At 42.3% G+C, this 20,569-nt stretch overlaps 1 protein-coding gene and 1 pseudogene across 1 annotated transcript in view; one reads left to right on the plus strand and one right to left on the minus strand.

The window, feature by feature from the left end:
• ENTREP2 (endosomal transmembrane epsin interactor 2) overlaps positions 1–20,569 on the minus strand; it is a 512,187-nt gene that overhangs the window by 418,488 nt on the left and 73,130 nt on the right. The gene's annotated exons all lie outside the window — the stretch shown is intronic.
• LOC143651632 (mitochondrial intermembrane space import and assembly protein 40 pseudogene) lies at positions 11,698–12,115 on the plus strand (annotated as a pseudogene).

The raw sequence follows: 20,569 nt of genomic DNA on the forward strand, positions 1-20,569 counted from the left end.
AACTACACAGGTAAATGCAAATCCAAGTAGCATTGAATCCTACTCTTTATTTCCTATAGGATTTAGAACACAACTGAATAAGAAATAACCATATTTTTATACAATGAACATGTAAAATATAAAGAGGTAAATGTGTGACAAAAACAACATAAAGAGGATAAATGGAGGCTTACAGAAGCAGAGACTGTGTATGCTACTGAAGTGAAGTTGGTATCATTTCAAAATAGAAGTTTATGGACTTGCATTGTTTAATACGAAACACAAATAACATACATGAAGCATATTCAGAAACATGAGAAAAAGATCAATCAATTATACCATAAAGTATCAACTCTGCACAAAAGAAGACTGCAATAAAGGAAAAGATGGATAAAAAACATGTAAGACATACAAGAATAAAGGACAGAATGGATGAAACAAGTATTGCCTCTACAAGTAATTATACTGACTGGAAATAGACTAAACGCTCCAATCAAAAAGCACAGATTGGCGAATACATTTTTTTTTAAGTATGATCCAACTATACATAGTTTACAGAAGGCTCACCTTAAACCCAAAGATTCCAACAATTGAAAGTAAAAGGACAGGAAAATGCCATGCAAACAGTAACCCAAAAAGAACTGGAAAACTACAAAACATTGACAAAAGAAATAAAAGAAAACCTAAATAAATGGCAGTACCTCCTACATTCATGGATAAAGAAGACAATATTGCTGAGATGTCAATGTTATCCAAAGTTACAGATACAACACGACGCCTATCAAAATTCAGCAGCCTGGAAAAGCCACTCCTCAAACTCAGACGAAATCACAAAAGGCCCAAAGAGCCAAATCAACACTGCAAAGGAAGAACAAAGTTGGAAGTCCAACACTTCCCAGTTTGAAACCTTACTACAAAGCCACCGAATCAAGACAGTGTGTTACTGGCACAAAGACAGACAAATATACCATGGAATAGAACTGAGGGCCTAGAAATAAACCCATACATCGAGATCCAACTGATTTTTGACAACGGTGCCAAGCACATTAACTGGATAAAGAATAGTCTCTTGTACAAATGGTGTTCAGGAAACTGGATACCCGTATGCTAAAGAAAGAAGTTAGACTGCTATCTTATGCCATATAGAAAAAATTATCTCTAAATGGGGTAAGGACATAAATATAAGAGCTAAAATCATAAAACTCCTAGAAGAAAACACAGGGGTAACCTTCATATCCTTGAATTTGTTAATGATGATTTCTTAGTTATGACACAAAAAACACACTCAACAAAAGCAAAAATAGATAAAATAGACTTTGTCAAAAGTAAAACTTTTGTGTGTGAAAAGATACTATCAAGAAAGCAAAAAGACAGCTTTTGCAATGGGAAAAAAATAATTGTGAAACATATCTGATAAGAGCTTAATATATGAATACATTAAGAACTGCTACAACTCAACAATAAAAGGCAAAAAAAAACAATTAAAAATGGACAAGCAACTTGAAAAGACATTTCTTTAAAGAAGACATACAAACACCAATATGCACATTAGAACATCAATGTTCATCAGGGAAATACACATCAAAAGCAAAGTGAGGTAGCACTTCACACCCATTAGAATGGTTATAATTTTTAAAAGAAAAATAATAAGCCTTGCCATGATGCAATGAACTAGAACTCTCACACGTTGTTGGTGGCACTGCAGAATGATGCAGTCACTGTGGAAATCTGTTCACTGGTTCCTTAGAAAATTGAAAGTAGAATTTATCAAATGACCTAGCAATCCACGACTTGGCATACACCCCAAGGAATTCAAAGCATGGAGAAGAACAGATCGTGTACACAGTATCATTCATAATAGCCAAAAGATGGAAGCAACCTAAATATCCATCCATGAATGAATGGATAAGCAAAATGTGGTATATACAAATGATGGAATATCATTCAGCCATAAAAAGGACTGAAGTTCTGATGCATACTGCAACATGGAAGAACCCTGAAGACATCAGGTTGAATGAAACAAGTCAGCAAGAAGATGAACATTGCATAAATTTCCCTTATATGAAATACCTAGAAGAGACAAACTTTATACAGGCAGATGTTGGTTTACTGGTAACCAGGGGCCGTGGGGCCGGGATAGGAAGATGGAATTCATAGCTTAGTGAGTAGTTTCTTCTTGAGGTGATGAAAAGCAGGAGTGACGGAAGTCGGTGACAGCCACACAACACTGTGAATATAATTAATATTACTGAAGACTCTTGAGTCTGGTTAAAGTGGAATATTTTGTGCTCTCTATTGGTCACTGCAAAAAAAGTTAAAAAGAAAAATCTGAGTAAGCCTTAACCTTGGGGAGTGTATTAGTTTCCTAGGGCTGCTGTAACAAATTGCCACAACCAAGGTTGCTTAAAACAACAGAAATTTATTCTCTCACCCTTCTAGAGGCCAGAATTATGAAATCAAGATGTTGGGCTGGCCACACTGTCTCTGAAGCCTCTTTGGGGAATCCTTTGCCTCTTCCAGCTTCCAGTGGCTTCAGGCATTACTGGCTGGTGGCTGTATTACCCCATTCTCTGCCTTTGCCATTCCATGGGGCTTCACATGTCCTTCTCCCCAGTGCCTCCACGCCTTTTCCTTTTCTGTGTCTTATAAAGATACTCACCATTGGATTTAGGGTCTGCTCTAATTCAAGATGATCTCATCTCAAGACTTATTACAAAAACCCTTATTCCAAATATGGTTGCATTTTGAGGCTCTGGCTGTACATGCCTTTTGGGGGACCACACTCCAACCCAGTACAGGGGAATTAGTAACTAGAAGGGGACATGAAAGCTCTTGGGGTACTGGCGATGCTCTGCTTCTTGATCTGGGAGGTGGTTATGCAGGAAGGCTCACTTTATAAAGGGAAAAACACATTGAGCTGTGCCCTCACCAATTCATCCAGCTCTCTGTATGTATACTGCAATCCAAAGTTCAAAATAAATAAATAAATAAAGGGTAGGGGGAGAATATGTTGCTAGGAAACAAACAAAGAAAGATTCTGGCTTTGGTTATCAGCCCTTAGAGCTAAGAAAATGAATCCACAAAGAAGACCAATAAATATTTTAAGGTGTTTTAGTACCAGAGAAATACTAGGAGTGGCTAGCAATGGTCCCACTTTACTCCACACCTACCAATGCCCAGGTGCTGTGCGCAGGAGATGTGGCTCCTAACGAGCCAGCCCAAATGGGCCATCTCACCTATCTCAGTCATGACAGCAAATGGATGGCACAGCTCTGGGGGAGGGGTCTCTTTCCTCCTTCCCAAGCCTTTGCAGTCACTTCTGCAGCTGTCAGCTCTTGGGCTTTCCCACTCCTGACACCAAGAATAAGCTGTTGTAGTCTTCTGACCAACAAGGTTGAGTCCATGGAAGAAGGAAAGGTTTTTGCTGGAAACTCTATAAAAGAGAAGCTCACTCTTCCCACAGGGTTGGAAGCTGAGAGAGTGGATGTGAGGTCTGGAACTGTGGCAGCTGTCTGAAGGCCACGAGGGGAGAGCCCGCCAAAGGACGGAGTAATGAGGTGGAGGAGAGCAGAGCATGGAGAAAGCAAAAGGCACTAGGTTCTCTGGACATCATCTACGCCTCTGCATCAAGACATACATGCTCTACTTCCAGATATTTCAGTTCCATGAACTAAATAATATGCTTGTACACCAGCAAAATTTAGGTTGCATTGATGTGACTTGTAATTAAAATGGTCCCAGATAATAAATCTCATTCTAATTATCTCCACTTTTTTTTTCCTTCCAATGATTTAAAAGTTTCCTATTGTGGTTTTGTTCTTCTTAATTGTTCTAATTAGTAATATACATTTAGTAACACATTTGAATACATCTAAGATGCATTAGATAAAGAATATATAAAGAATACATATATTCTTTTTAAAGCTACAGTTTCATTTTTAGGGTTTCAACCCAGGGGAATAACCAGAGAAGAATCTCAAACAGTATATACAAATATGTTGGCTTACAATAAAAAGAAAAAAAGTCTGAAAACAAACTGACAGCAGGAAACAGCCCAGGCATCTAGCTTCAAGGGGCTGAGTTTCCTTTGACACACGGGGCAGTGAAATCACGCAGCATGCGGTGTGCCTCCCGCTCAGGCATGGGCGGCCTGGGTAGGAAGACTGTGGAGTTTAAGAGTCAGGGGTGAAAGTAGCATGTAAGGGAGAGGAGGCAAATGGTAGAAGAGGATGGGCAAGAGTGAGGAGGGATGGGGGACAACATGGTCCGGTGGTCTCCCACCTCTAGCAGAAGAGAGAAATGTCCAGGAACCAGACAGCCCAGGACAGACCTACATCATCGTGGGATGGGTCGGAGCAAACCAGACTCCCATGGTCAGGCAGGAGGAAGCACTGGATGCTCCATTTCCCGGTCCGCCCTGACTTCCTGAGGGCTGGAGCTGGGCCCCAGAAACTCCCAGAGCCACCGAGAAGGGGTGGCAGCCAACAACTTCAAAAGGAGACAAGACGGAAGTCCCTGCAAAGGGCCGGACGGGGGATGTGACAAAAGCTTGTGGTCAGCTCTTCTATACTTCCAATCAACCAAGACGGCGGAGTAGGACACTCCAGGGTACAGTCCCCCGCCCAATCTTTGAACAACCAGTAAAAACTATCCGAAAACGGCTAAAAGGTTGCAGTAAAAGGGCAAAAAGCAAATCAAGAAAACAACTTTAAAAATCGTAAGAGAGGGGAAGGATGGTGGAAAGATAGCAGAGCGATCACCAGGATTCAGTCGTTCCACCAAAACAACTACTGAGCTGGCTGGAACCACTGGAAGCAATTATTTTGGAACTCTGGAGTCTACTGGAACATTGGGCAGAATCCAGGGAAGAGCTGGAGGAAAAGCCTGGTAAACTGTAGTAAATAATAGTGAATTTTACAGCAACCATTTCCCCCACCCCAATCCATCCCTCAACTGCACAGAAATCGGAATGCTTGTACAGCATGGCGGGAACGTAGAATGGTGTAACCACCGCAGAAAACCGTTTGGCAGTTTCTCAGAAAGCTAAACGCAGAATTACCCTATGACCTGGTAATTCCATTCACAGAATTACAATTTCAATTTCCAAAGAACTGAAAGCAAGTACTTGGACAGATATTTGTACACTAATGTTCAGAGCAGCCTTATTCACAATTGCTAAAAGATAGAAGGAACCCACGGACTTATCAACAGATGAGTGGATAAACAAAATGTGGCATAGATATATACACGATGGAATGTCACTCAGCTGTGAAGGAAATAAAGTGCTGGTACATACTATAACACAGATGAGCCTTGAAGACATCAGCGGGACTGAAATAATCCAGACACGAAAGAAAAAGCATTTATGGTTTCTCTTATATGCAATGCTTAGAATAAGCAAATTTAGAGAGCCAGAAAGCAGAATAATAGTTACCAGTAGTAAGGGGAGGGAGACGGGAGCTACCGCTAAATGAGAATGAGTTTTTAGTTTGAGATGAAGAAAACAGAGTGGATAAACAGTGGTCAAAGTTACTCAGTATATAGTCAGTGTATTTGATGTCTAAGAATTGTCCACTTAAAACGGTTAAATGATTTTTATTATGTGTGGCTTACCACAATTAAAAACAAATAAAATTGATTACTTTTTAAAAAATACTAGGGAAAAGGGGGTGAGAGGGTAATTCAGCGGTAGAATTCTCACCCGCCACGCAAGAGACCCTGGTTCTATTCCCGGCCCATGCACGTCCCCAAAACAAACCAAAGCAAAAAATTCAACAAATGGTGCTGCAATAAGGAAATGCTCACATGGAAAAAGAATGAAATGTGACCCCCACCATACAGCATACAAAGAAAAAAAACCAGTAGGAAAAGCTCCTGGCGCCCTCAGTGGCCCCTCCACCACCCGTTCCCAGTGTGGCCTGGAGCCTCCACTGGGGGGTCCCCGCCCCTGCTCTGGAAGGAGCAAAGCAACCACTATGAGCACAGTGGGGCACCTGCATGTCTCTGCCAAACCATAAGGTGGCAGCCTAAAGACTGAGCCAGCAAATTCTTCTCCTCGCCCTCCCAGAACTTGCCCCGCAGGGAGAAGCAGTTTACAGACAATTAAATAGGGTAAGAATCAATTAAGTCAAAACTGCCTGGGACAAAGGATTACCAGCTTTAAGACACAAGACAAGGGGAGATGTCTATTTCATAGGGAATAGACAGAACATTTAAGTTCCTGCAGATAGGAATGACATAGCATTTCACACTCATTATAATGGCAACTATTAATGAAACAAAGCAACAAATGTTGGAGAGGATGTGGAGAAATAGGAACACTTATTCATCTTTGGCCGGAAAGTAAAATGGTACAGCTGCGGTGGAAGACAGTTTTGAGATTCCTCAAAAAGTAGAGAGTTACCATAAGACCCAGAAATCCCACTTCTAGGTATATACCCAAAAGAACTGAAAACAGGGACTCAGATATTTGCATTCCAATGTTCATAGTGGCATTATTCACAGTTGACAAAAGATGGAAGCAACCCAAGTATCATCAACCGATGAATGGATAAACAAAATATGGTATATACAAACGATGGAATATTATTCAACAGTGAGAAGGAGTGAAGTTCTGATGCATGCGACAGCATGGATAAACCTTGAAGACATCAAGGACAAATACTGTATGATCTCACTGAAATGAAATAGTAAAAATAAGCAAATTCATAGTCAGAAAGTAGAATACAGTGTTACCAGGGGCTGGACGAGTGTAGGGAATGGGGAGTGAACGCGTTATTGGTAGAGAGTTTCCATTTGGGGTGATGGAAAAGTTTTGGTAATGGGTGGTATAGTCAATGGATATACCACTGAAATATACATTTGAATGTGGTTAAAAGGGAAAATTTTATGATGTATTATGTTACTAGAATAAAAATTCTAAAAAAAGAACTTTTTATTCTTTTTTAAAAATACAACGCAGTGAACCCTAATGTAAGCCATGGCCTACAACTATTAGTATAATTAGAATAATGTTTCATCAACTGTAAAAAAGAGACCACATTAATGCACAGTGTTAATAATCAGGAAAACTGTGGTGAGGGGACAGGGCTGCATGGGAACTCTATTTTCTGCACGATTTTTCTGTAAACCTACAACTTCTCTAAAAATAAAAATTAATTTAAAAATTTTTTAAAAGCTGGGTCACCAGCGAGAACTTCCAGACCCTAAGTGCCGGTGAGAGCAGAAGCACAGGCTGCACCAACCAGAGACTCCAGAGCGGGCAGCAGGGCAACGTGCCCCAGGACCCCGCTCCTCACCCACTGTTCCGACTGTTCCCCCCACAACCTGATCCCATTCCAGAGAGAAGCCCGATAGAGAGGTGGAAAAAGAGAAGTCTGAGCAGCTCAGCAGTACCCACAGCTGTGCTTTTCAAAGGGAAGCCTGCCAAGGAGTCCCCTGGGGACGTGGTGAAAATGCAGATCCTGATTCTGATTCACCAAGTCCTGAGTGGGGCCTGGGACGCTGCATTGCTGACGGGCTCAAACGGATGCTGCGACTGCTAGCCTGCAGGACACACTTTGAGTGGTGTGGCCCTACGAGATCTGTTCGAATTAAATCAAGCTGAATTAAAACAATTACCCCCCAATCTCCAGCTGATACAAGTTTCACGCAGAAGATAGAATAGCTATGCCTAAAAACAACGGGAAGCACTTGTTCTCTGCACATCTGAGCTTACTGTGATTAAACCGTGCAATCCTATAACACCTCCTGTAATCTAATGAAAAATTCTAGAGTAACCATTTATTAGGCATAAAGATGAAAAGCGCTACAGTATCTGCTTCACACAGCCAGGTTAAATACACCCTGGAGGTTGAAGGCAAGGACCAGACCATAAATTGAGAAGCAGTTCCTTAATCTTATTTCATAAATCATGTAATTTAGTCCTGGAAAATATTTTCTTTTGCCTAGGATAGCGACAGTTTTCCCCTGAATTGATTAATGAACGGGTCCCACATTCTGTCCCCACTTACGGCTGACCATGATGCTTTTAAAATAACTACAAAATAAGTGATTTTAGGAAATTATTGGAAAATGTAAATTCAGCTATATTCTGAACACCAACTGTTATGAACCCTGCGATTCCTCATATAAAGGAGGTCATGCTATAATGTCCCTGCCACCCCGTCCCTTCTTCACAATCCTGAAACTCTGGTAGGACAGAACACTGCATACCTGAGGCGCCATGTATAGCATGGCAGGGAGGATTAGGGTTTTCCCAGAACATCAAAACTCAGAAGGAACACGGGGGAACAAAATGTAAGATCGTAAAGATGCTTTAATTTGTTATAATGCAGGCTGGCCACAAGCATGCTCCTTTGAGAGTTGGACACAGTCGAGCATCATGCCTGGTAATTAGAATATTTAGTTAAATATTAGTTAAAAACACCCCATCCCCCCCTCATCTGTGTGCCTCTGCACGGATTCCAAGTGGATCTGAGGGTCCCTGTCAAGATCTGCACATGGGCAGCCAAACTCTTCCTGGGGCAGCCCAGTCCCTAATGAGAGTAAGTCTGTCCACACTGCCAAGGCCACAGGAGGCCGGGGACCAGCGACTAGGAGCATGGCTGCATGAAAATTCAACTTTTGCCCCTAAGTATCAGATCACACAGTTAGGAATGTAAGCGTACACTGTACACGTGCTGTGCACCGAACACGGACACCACCAGCTAAAAGTAAACATGTGCACCATGCACATGTGTGCACATACACTTTTTAATGGCTTATCGTTTGCTTCAAAAAAAAAAGCTTAACATACATGCAAACACATCAGTCGTCAAGCTAAAAGAAATATTCAGACGATTCCATTAATTGATAAACAAATTCCTTTCCACACCGTTCCTAGTGGCATTATTCACAATTGCCTAAAGATGGAAACATCCCAAGTGCCTATCCATAGATGAATGGATGAGCAAACTGTGGTATATTCCCTCAATGGAATATTATTCAGCAGTGAGAAGGAATGAAGTCCTGAAGCACATGACAATACTGATGAACTGTGAGGATATTGAGTGAAGAGGACAATTATTGTATGATCTCATCAATAGGAACTAATTACACTATGTTAACTCATGGACATAGAATCTAGAAAATAAATTACCAGGAGATAGAATGAGGCTAGAGAATGGGAAGTGGTTCTTAAAGTTGTGCAGAATTTTCAACTAGGGTGAATTTAAATGAGTGGAAATGGGCAGAGGTAATGATAGCACATTAGTGTGAGTATAATGAACAGTGCTGATGGTGTGTTAATGTGGTAGAAAAGGGAAGTTTAGAGTCACATATGTCATCAGAAGGAAAACCAGGGGTTAAAACATGAGAATGTATAACTCAGTACATCTTGTGGTTGATGACTCTGATTAACACTACAAATACTAAATATTTCCTCCCTGGACTAGAGCAAATGTACGAACTATTACAAGGCGTTAATAATAAGGTGATCTGTGGGGAAAATGCACCCACTGCAAACTGAGGGCTGTTGTTAACAGTACAATCTTAACATTCTGTGATCAACAGTGACAAATGTACCACACCAATGCTAGAGCTAGAGACCAATGATAGGGGGATAAGGGGCATGGGATGTTTTTGGTGTTCTTTTTTCTTCTTTCGTTTTTTTTGCTTCCTGAAGTAATAAAAATGTTTGCAAATTGGTTGTGGTGATGACCACACAACCGTGTGATGATACAAAGAGCCACCGACTGTATACTTTAGATGAACTGGTATGTGACTGCATCTCAATAAAACTACATTAAAAAGAAGAAAACCTGGGCAGGGCATGGTGGCTCAGTGGCAGAGTTCTCGCCTGCCATGCCAGAGACCCAGGTTCAATTCCTGGTGCCTACCCATGTGAAAAAGAATAAATAAAAGAAAGAAAAAAAACTTTAAAAAGATAAAAGAAAAATTGCCCTGGGAAAAATTTAAACTTATTATAAAGCTATAGTAATTATAACACTGGGATACAGGTTTTATAATTCATAAAAAGACCAAAAGATCATATATGTGTAGCAGCTTAATATTTGACAAAAGTGGAATATATTAAATAAATAATTTATAATTACATTATATAAAATATATATGATAATTTATAATATATTTATTTTGTATTTATATTTATTATAAATATATATATTTATGTTAGTAATTTATATTAAACATGTAAAATATAATTTAATATTCTTCTTTTAGAAGAAACGAAGAGAGTTTCTTTATTATATCAGGGTATGGAAAGATTTCGTAAATAAGACAGAAAGCATTAAGAATTTTACATGTTTAAACACAACAAAATTTTGCATATTTAACTATGCAAAAATTTAAAACTCCTTTACAGGAGTTTCATCTTTCCTAGAGTCTAGAGCGTCACTTCTATCAATTTATAAGTCGAGTGACACTCTAGACTCCAGAAGATATGTGGATAAAAAGTATTCACAACATATAGACTCCACAAATTAATAAGAAAAAAGCAAATTAACCAATAGAAAAATGGACAAGGGATATGAACAAGTAATTTAATGAAGAAGAAATCCCAATGGCAAATAACATGTGGAAATAAGCTGAAGTTCATAAAAAAATTAAAATGATGAAAAAAACCCTGAGGCAGATTTGCTGGGAAGCTAAAGAAGTGTAAGTTTCGTGCTCCCCTCATTTATGTAGATCCCTTCCAGGGACCTGGCTTCTCATGGGGGTCACGTGGCCATATAATTGTGTAGACTTTGCAAAATTAAGTACTAACTGACTTCACAGAATCATTTAAGATCACTATGCCTTCCTATTCCAACTTCCCCCCAGTCCAGCTTACTTCAGGGTTTGAGTTGTTCATGAGCTTTTTGGATTCTAGAGAAAAGTTAAGCTGGTTCAGGATCAAATGAGTGATGGGGCTCAAAGTGACGCAGCCACTTTGGAAAAGTCAGATGGTAGCTAGCTGCCCTCTGAGGACTGGAGTAGTCCTGCTCTCCCTCCATGCCGACTCACCCAGTGTAGCAAAATGCAGGTACAAGGCCAGTGATCAAACACAATAAAACATGTCCTTTAATGCTACAACATAATGAAAAGCTTGGCTGGTCTTTGTTCCTAGGACCTGGGGAAGCAACCTTCCAATATCTGGGTTGTCCTGGGATAGCTGTGCCTTCTGTTCTTCATGGTGGACCAGGACCACACCTGATAGCTCCAGGGGTGGGCCCAGAACCGCACCAACAGTCTTGGAGTGACAGCAAGCTGGGTTGCCCACATGAGAAAGAACCATGTGATCAGGGTATTGGAACTCTGAGCCATGTCACATCAGCCCACATCAGCCCACCTCCCCAATCTCTGGGAATGAATGGGGGGCTGCAAATTGAGTTCAACTACATGCATAATGATTCCATTGACCATGCCTGCATAAGGAGACTCCATATAAGCTCTCAGGCACTTGAAGCTTCAGGGAGCTTCCATGATTGAGAAGGCACATGTCTGCACCGGGAGGGTGATACATTCTACCTGCACCTGGAGAGGACATGGAAGCTTGCATTTGAGACCTTCTCAGATTTCGATATATGTGTCTCTTTCTTTTGGCTCCTTCTTCGTATCCTTTTACTATAATAAAACCATAATCCTGATCTGCGCGCTCAGCTTGAGGAGAGGTCACGGCGTGGAGTAGCCGCCACCGCCACTGCTGTTGCTGCAAGGTCTGAGCGCCGGGTAGAAGCGATGTCCTACTGCAGTCAGGAAGGGAAGGATTGAATCATATTTGTGACCAAAGAAGACCATAAAACTCCCAGCAGTGCAGAGCTGGTGGCTGATGACCCTAACGATCCATACGAGGAGCATGGATTGATACTGCCAAACGGAGACATTAACTGGAACTGTCCATACCTTGGGGGAATGGCCAGTGGCCCCTGTGGGGAACAGTTCAAGTCAGACTTTTCCTGCTTCCACTACAGCACAGAGGATGTCAAGGGGTCAGACTGTGTAGGCCAGTTCCGGACCATGCAGGAATACATGCAGAAATATCCGGATCTACCCCCAGGAGGATGAGGAGGAAGAGGAAGAGAAGAAGCCAGGTGGTTTAGAAGAAACAGCTCCCACTGGGGCCACCGCAACCAAAGAAGAGGGGGGGTTAAGCTAATGAAGGCCACAGGCCCTGGGCTCCGGTCCTTCTTTTTCAGATCAAGATGGACCTTTTGCAAGATGCCTTTCGGTTGCTTGCCAACAAAGTGTCTTTCCTTTTGTTGTTCCATGCACTGTAATGTACAAAATAACTTATTTTGATGATTGAGCTCTTGGGGGTTTTATGCATGTGCGTCCCACGTAAACTTATCAGCAAATGCCGCTGCCACTTTGGGATTCTCTTTTCTCAGATTGCCCCGAATCTTACCACTTTGTGCCGAATACCGTCAGCAACCAAAAATCATTACACAGGAGTATTTCTTGTGTGTGAGTTGATTTATTCTGACCCACTGTATCCCTTTTAGTGCATTTGTTTAGGAAACAAACACCTTCCTTTAAAATTGCCAGAGTGGGGCCAATTCTAATTGAAAAGATCAGATTATCAGATATTTATTTTTCACAAGCCATTTTGACCTTTTGTAGATGAGGAGGTACTGTGAGGTTATTATATACTTCATTCCTGATACATTTTGGTTTCCATTTTTGCATTGAACTCTAGATTTTATACATTTGGAAGTAGAGATTTTTTACTCTGACTCACAATCTCTTTCTAAGTGAAGGGAAAGGCTGGTTATCACTGTTTCTTGTTATTCTGAAAGCCCTGGTTTGGGACCTGGGTTGACACTGGTTCTGTCTCAGCCAGTTCAGATACAACGTTCTTAAGAGGTGGGACCTACTGTTAACCAGAGTAACAGCCAAGAGAGAAAATGGTATGAATTAAGCACTTGATTAAAAGGGAAAAAAGACTTCTACCTGAAAAAAAAAAAAAAAACATAATCCTAAATACAGCATTTTCAGTAAGTTCTGTGATTTCTTCTAGTGAATTATCAAATCCAAGGGTGTGGTAGAGACCTCCAAATTTGTAACCAGTTGGCCAAAAATGATGGTGACCTGGGCCCTGACCTTGCGGCTGGTGCCTCTGGGGAAAGTCAGAATTGAATTGACTGAGTTACTGTGGTCTTGGCAGTTGCCAGTTGAGTTTCTGATAGCCAGTAAAAGTTCCTAAAACCAGAAGGACAAGGGAGTATTTAAAATTAGTGCATCAATGAGAATATTTGAAACATCCTGAAATTTTATTATTCATCCAGGAAAGAAACTTGATGGATGATTTCAAACTTTATGACAATCTTAAATATGCTAAAAGAAACTTTCCTAGATTATTAGTAATAAAAATAAAAATTTTAAGAAGTAACATCAGTGAAAATTCTGAAGGGATGGAAAAACTTTACTGCTCCATAAAAGCAATGAAAAACTGACAAAAACCATCAGGTACAGCTTTTTAAGTACTCTGAAAAATTAACCATAGGCTTGCAGTCACACAAGAAGCAGTTATTCAAGAAAAACAGCCAATTCTCAGTAAGAACAGCAAGGTTTGTGGCATTTTTCGTATTCTAGCTCCACATCCTGCTCCCCAGTAGCCTTGAAAATCCCAGCCCACATTCCTAGGACCACAGGGAGCACAACAGACGTGAGTCACAAAGAAAAGTGTCTAGTTGTTTTGACTTGTCTGATGGTTTCCTTGAAACCTAGCTCAAAAGACTTATTCCTATTTCACCTAAGAACTCACCCAGCACTAAAGCTGCAAACTTGGGGGTGGAGGGGGGATTTTTCAAAAAAATTTCCAGATAAATATTCTATTACCTGCTGCCCAAGATGACACATAACAATTTGGACAAACAATAGACTAACCAAAAAATTCAGGAAGAGAGGCTATTGTTCTAGTTTGGAAGCTGCTGGAATGTAATATCAGAACTGGAAAGGTTTTTTAAAGGTGGAATTTAATAAATTGCAGCTTATAGTCCTAAGCCTATAAAAATGTCCCAGTGAAGGCATCCAGGGAAAGATACCTTAATTAAGGAGGGTCACTGGGTCTGGAACACCTCTATCAGAGGGGTAGTCAAGTGGCTGGCATCTGCTGGTCTCTTGTTCTGGGCTCCATTGCTTTCAGCCTCTGTTCCAATGGGGGTTCCTCATTTTGCTTCTCCAAGGATGGCTTTCATCTCTCGGCTTCCCTTGGCTCTCTCCAAGTTTTAGATTGCTTAACAACTCATGGCAACGTCTGCTGGGTTCCAAGCATCTCCAAACATCTGTGTCTCTGTTCTCCAAGCACCAGCATCAGTATCAGCTCTGCTCTGAAGTTTCTATTGGCTCTGTCATTTCTGGCTCTCTCCAGTGTGTTTCCTCTTTTAAAGGATTCCAGTAAACTAATCAAGACCTACCTGAAATGGGTTGAGTCACATCTCCATCTAATCAAAAGGTCACACCCTCAACTGGTCGCATCACATCTCCATGGAGATGGTCTAATCAAAAGATTCCAACCTACAGTGTTGAATCAGGGTTAAAAGAAATAGCTGCTCCCACAAAACTGGATCAGGATTAAAACATGGCTTTTCTGTGATACGTAATATTCTCACACTGGCAAAGCTATTCTTGGAAATCTAGATATCCACTGCATGCACAGAACTGTGATCATGCTCGGGAAAGACTAAGAAGGCCCTACGTTCTCATCTTGGGCTGACTTGAGGCTCTGTGAAACCAAGAATGAAGGTCAAGGCAGAGTTGTAAACTGCCTGACTGAGTGCTCAAAGTGTGTCCCAACATGCAGGGAGAGTGTCTCACTACATGCCATAGTAAGACACATGGCAGCATCTCCTTGTCTCTTCCTTATCTTCCAGGTTCTGCTTAAGCTTTTTGATTCCTGTGCCTTTCTCTCTCAGTCTGAATTTCATTCCCCTACAGAGGACTCCGGTAATAGCATTAAGACCCATCCTGATTATGGTAGGACACACCTTAACTGATGGAGCCTTATCAAAAAGTCCTACTTGCAAACCCATTGTAATGGATTAGATTTAAGAACATGTTTTTCTGGGGTTCATGTAGCTTCAAACAATCACAGACCCCCCTAACCCAAAAATGAACTCAAAATGGATCAAAAGCTTAAATATAAGAGCTAAAACTATAAAACTCTTGGAAGAAAACATAGGTGTAAACCTGCAAGACCTTGCATTGAGCAACAGTTTCTTGGATGTGACACCAAAAACATATGTGACCAAAAAGAAGGAAAAGCCAGAGACTAGAGGGGTACATCTACCAGCCCAGGAATGCTAACGACTACAGCCAACACCAGAGCTGGAAGAGGCAAGGAAAGAGTCTCCCCTACAGGTTTCAGAGGGAACTCAGACCTGCAAGACCTTGATTTTGGATTTCTGGTCTCTAGAACCATGTGACAATAATGTTCTGTTGTTTTAAGCCACCTAGTTTGTGATACTTTGTTCCAAGAGCCCTAGAAAGTCAATACACCTACTAAAATATTAACAGTGATTATTTCAGAGCTATCATATTATGGACAGGGTTTTTATTTTTCTCATCTACAGTTTCTAAATTTTCTACAGTGAACCATACTACTGCTAAGATTAGAAAAATAAAAAGTAAAATTACTTTAAAGAGAAAAAAAGAAAAAAAAAACAAATGAACCAGTTAGAGTTAGCATGAAACTTATACAGCTTAAACTTTGGGGCTTCCCAAATGTCCAGGAAACATCTACACCCGTGGGAAAGGCTCTAGCTTGTTTGTATTTATAGTTTTATAGTACTTTTCATAAAAACAGCATCCCCCACTCCGAACTACATATGTTTCAGGCTCCCTAAAGCCATGATCTCTCTTGGAATCAATAAATATGGAATACCTAACAAGACTATACTGACTACTTTAATCGAGAAAGAGAGAGATGGAAACATTCTTCACTTAGGAAAGGACACAAGCAAACTCAGATAGCCAGACCCAGGCAAGAAATTCCCCTGCTCTCCCGCTCTAACATACACCCAAGCCATCAGTTCACTCTCAGTGCTTTAAACCAAGCACTGTACTGCTGAAGCTTCATACATAAATTGTGAGCTGCCAATGTTTTATAAATGCTACAGGGAATATTCACTCAAGGATTCTTTCTTGGGGATTCCTCAAGTTCTTTAAGAAGTCAACCTCTTTTCATCTGCTGTGAGATTTTCTTTTTAAATCCCTCTTTAAACACTTCCTTTTGTGTGATGCCTTTGCCTTAAGGATTGAGCTTTAAAGAAAAGCTACTTTCCATTCATTGCCTTTTTTCATATATGCTCTCCCTGACCTTTTAAAATTGCAAAATAAAGAATCTCAGGAGTAAAGAGGGCCATTGGCTTTGGGTTCCTCAGCAGTGAAGGGGCCATACTGATAAAGTCAGCTAGACTCATCCTAAAGCCACAGGCCACAGGACCCTTTGCCAAAACAAAACAAGCAAAAAAAAAACAAAAACACCTTTGTTTTGGCAAAGGGTCAGGGTGAACATCAAACTATAAGACTGCTAAAAGTTGAAGTGCTCAACTTGAAAAGAAGTTAAAAAGAAAAAAAAAAACCTTAAGGATCCACATAAACCAGTTTGAAATCATTGATCTGCATTTCCATCAAATAAGAAGCAAAAGAATATGGGGTTTCTCCCTCTGCAAAAGCCAGGTCTTCAGAACCCCTTTATTTCTGGAGGTGTGGCCCCTCCTAACCTTGTCCATAGAGAAGGGAGACATACACATGATACTGATATATATACCCCATGCGATGCAATCAGGGCAACTGTATGGCACAACCATAAGGCACATGGGGTCAATGGGCAAATCTTCTCATTTTAGCAAGACTTTTACAACACTCATTCGTCCACCATCTGTGGTGATTTGCTCCAGTTTAAAAACAAATGAATAAATGACAGCACCTTCTAGAACCCTCCTGTCTGTCCTCCTTACTTCCACAGAGAGCCCTTCCTACCTGAATGCAAATCTTCAGCTTAAGGATTTAGCACACCTCACTAGGAGCATCTGAGTCTCACGTCTTTGACGCTGCGGTGGGGCTGTGCTGAGATTCAGGGCACCTTCAGATATCTAGTAAATATGTATGAAGTGCCTAATTAATCTGTGCCCCATGCTCTAGACATTAGTGAACAAAACAATCAGCACTCTCACCCTCGTGGGGAGACCTCCTAAGTAAGTAAATGAAACCCATAAGAGAGAGATGAGTGCAATGGGGAATACAATAAAGCTTCAAAAGGGGAATTGTAAAAGATGGAGGAAGACCTAGGTTTAAATAGAGCAGTCAGGATTGTTCTCATTGAGAAGGTGGCTTTTGAGGAAAGTGCTGAAGATGGTGAGAGAGGGAAAGCTCAAGAGTGAGAGGGAGGGAGGGAAGGAGGGCACCTGAGAACATCTGGGGAAAGAGGGAGCCTGAAAGGCCAGTGCAAAAGCACTGGGGTCAGGAGTGTGAGTGGTATAAAGGAAGCGCCTGGAGAGGCCTGTGTGCTTCAAGGTCAGAACAGAATGACGAAGCAGAGCGAGACCAGAGGTCAGAGGCAGGGGCTGAAAGCAGACGGCACAGGCCTCCATCACGCAAAGAGAGGTGAGAAACAGAGGAACGATGCCATCTGCTCTACATCTGGGGCTGCTGAGCAGGAGCACGCGAGCAGCGAGGAGGCTACTGCAGCCATGCAGAAGAGACGGTGGTGGCTTGCACCTGTGGTGACAGTAGAGGAAAGCGACAGGTAAATGGCAGCCTTCTGATGTCTACCTAAGGTAGTTCCAGGGGGATGTGCTAAGGAGTTGATGTGCGGCGTGAATATGGATGATGTGCAAGTGTCTAGCCTGGGAAAGAATGGCACTGACACTGACAGGGCAGGACGCCCTCAGGTGGAGCCGAGCTGGGGAGGAGGCTGGGGGCTCCGTTATGAACGTGCTCACTCTGAGATGCCCCCTGAGTCTCCAGCTCATGGACCCATGTCTCCCTGCCACACTCTCCACTGCCCGCTTTCCTTCATGCACCCCCTCCACGGGCTTTCACACCTTTTCTTTCCTCCACAGCCCCTGTGGCTCTCTGTCCACAAAAATTCTCAATTTTAACCTATTTCTTGTCACCATTTCTTCAGTAACTAAGCAAAATGCACCTACATTTTCAGAACAACTCCCACGGGTGTCTTCTGTCAACTCAAAATCACCTATCTGCTAAAACGGCTATTCTTCAAATGCCAGCATGCACTAAAAGAGTAAGGAGTGGAGAATAAAAAAGGAAATTATGGACCTATGCAGGTGGCTGGAAAAGGATGGCCAGTCACCAGATCCTTCTACAAGGTTGAGGAGCACGACAGTGTCGCCCACAGTCTGAACTGGGACTCCGTGCTCCTAATTTCCTCTGAAGGAGTGATCTCTCGAGAGAATTATTTGGTAAACATGAAAACCAGCCTTTTTTTTAAGGCCTTCTCCGGAATCTTGGCAAGAAATGTTTTTAGCCTCTTAATAGGAATTTCTGGAATTAACAATTAAGAAAGGACTTCCTGAAGCCTTGAATAATCATAAGCCAACCTACCGGATGCTTCAACAGATCCTGACTGCGTGGCAAGACACCAGACAAGGTGGGTGGGACCGGAACTCTGCCTCACCACCCCCAGGCTGGTCCTCTGGAGGGAGGTGACAGATCCCCATTTACAAACCTTTTTAATAAAGAGGAAAGGATCATAAGTCAGCCAAGCCGCCAGAATCACTGTCAGGTAAATTTATAGTGACACTTCAACGTTAACGATGAAAGCTAAAAATAGTTGGTGATGTCACATCCAACAGTAAATTATTATAGCCACCAAACGAGACGATGCACAGTAGCAACTGAATGGGGTCACTATAACACAGCCAATAAGGAAGCCCGGCTATGTTATCAGGTCATCCTGCAAAAGGGAACTGTGTGTCGGTGGTCCCCAGAAGGGCAGTTGAGGAGATGAGAGAATACCGAAAGGACAGCCTGCAATTTTAGAGGACGGGAGCCCTGCAGCACCAGCCTATGCAGGTGAGACGTCACAGGGCATCACAGATGGTCCATGCCAGTGAGCACACAGGGGTCTTCCTGGGATCCCGCGGGCTCAGGACCCCCATCCTGGCTCCACCAACCAGCAACATAAAATCAATTAACAAGATGAACTTAGGAGTAGTCATATGGCTTTATGTAATAAAGGAAGCATTTTTTACTTTAAAAAAAAAATCAGTTAAAAGGAAAAGATTAGCGATCCGAGAGGGTCAGACAAGCTTCTCAGGCTGCAGATGAAAAAGCCATGAAAACGAAACATCTGCATGTGAATAGTTACCCCTCGATACCACTGATGAGCAAGTGATATCTATTTTAGGTCTCACTAATGCCCCTTGCTCGGTTCTGGGAGGCATCCCCCTGTAGTCACACCCGCTCCACATGGATGAGCCAGCTGCCGCAGGAAGGAGATGGGTATGTACCTGGCTGAGACCTGAGAATAAAAAATCTGTCAAACATTTCAAACTCCCTAAGTCCTCTATCCTAAGAGCTCTACTTTCAAAAAGATAGATAGATTAGATAGATATACAGACAGATAGATAGACCTACATGGAGATACTTTTTAAAAAATTTGACCTTAATATGAACGTTTACCCTCAAGGCACTCTGCTTGAAGAAGGGGTTAATCAGAAGTGTCTGGCTTCTCCCCCTAGGAGGGAAGCTGCGGTGTCTACTGCCTGGACAAAGCAGCTCTGCCTGCCACAGAGCCCTGGAGCCAGGCCCCCAGGGACGCCCCAGCACTGAACAGAGGGTTGGCAGGGAAGTGTGTGCACTGAGGGGTGGGAAGTGGCTGCAAACCTAGGCGCTACCCTCGTCTTTAGAGTCACCTCTTCAGCTATTGGCATCAAGCCATTTATAAATTTCATACTAGCAAACTGAGAATAACAACAACAAACAACTGAACTATGTGGCTACACTAACTGGAGAAACGCGATCGGCCTTGATTAATAAACCTCTATCACAGCACTAACCATGTTTCTCGTTAAATGTGTATCAGATTAAACCCTGCAGGGTTTTATTTCAGCGCTGACCCTCTGGTTCTTCCCGCTACATTTACTGAGTACCCACGACTCACCAGGCACTGGGCTGGGGACACAAGAGGAAACAAAATGACAGAAATCCCTGCCTCCAGAGAGTGTGCATGTGAGTGAGGGGAGCCACAGCAGATAAAAAGCAATCACAACAATGTCTCAGCTATGCAGCCTGTTAAAAAGCCTGGAGTGTTACGGGGCTAGAGGAGGAAAGCGCTGCAGCCAGAAGGAACCACCTGGCAAAGGCTTGGAGTGTGCCTGGGGAGCTCCAAGGAACAGAGTGAGGGGCAGTGTGGGTAGAGCTGAAAGAGCAGGACAATGGGTCACAGAGGTGGGGGGGGCATGTAGAGCCCTGAAGACCACCATGGGGCACTGGGCTTGAACACACAGCAGCATGGAGAGCCCCTGGGAGGTACTGGGTGGGTGCGCGGATGGGGGTGATCCAATCGGGGTTCTGTGCTGAGAGCACCATGCTGGGGGACAAGGGTGGAAAGTGGGAACAGGGGTAGTGCTAGGAGGCTACTCAG

The sequence above is a fragment of the Tamandua tetradactyla genome, chromosome 12 (genome assembly GCF_023851605.1).
Source record: "Tamandua tetradactyla isolate mTamTet1 chromosome 12, mTamTet1.pri, whole genome shotgun sequence".
Classification (NCBI taxonomy): Eukaryota; Metazoa; Chordata; class Mammalia; order Pilosa; family Myrmecophagidae; genus Tamandua; species Tamandua tetradactyla.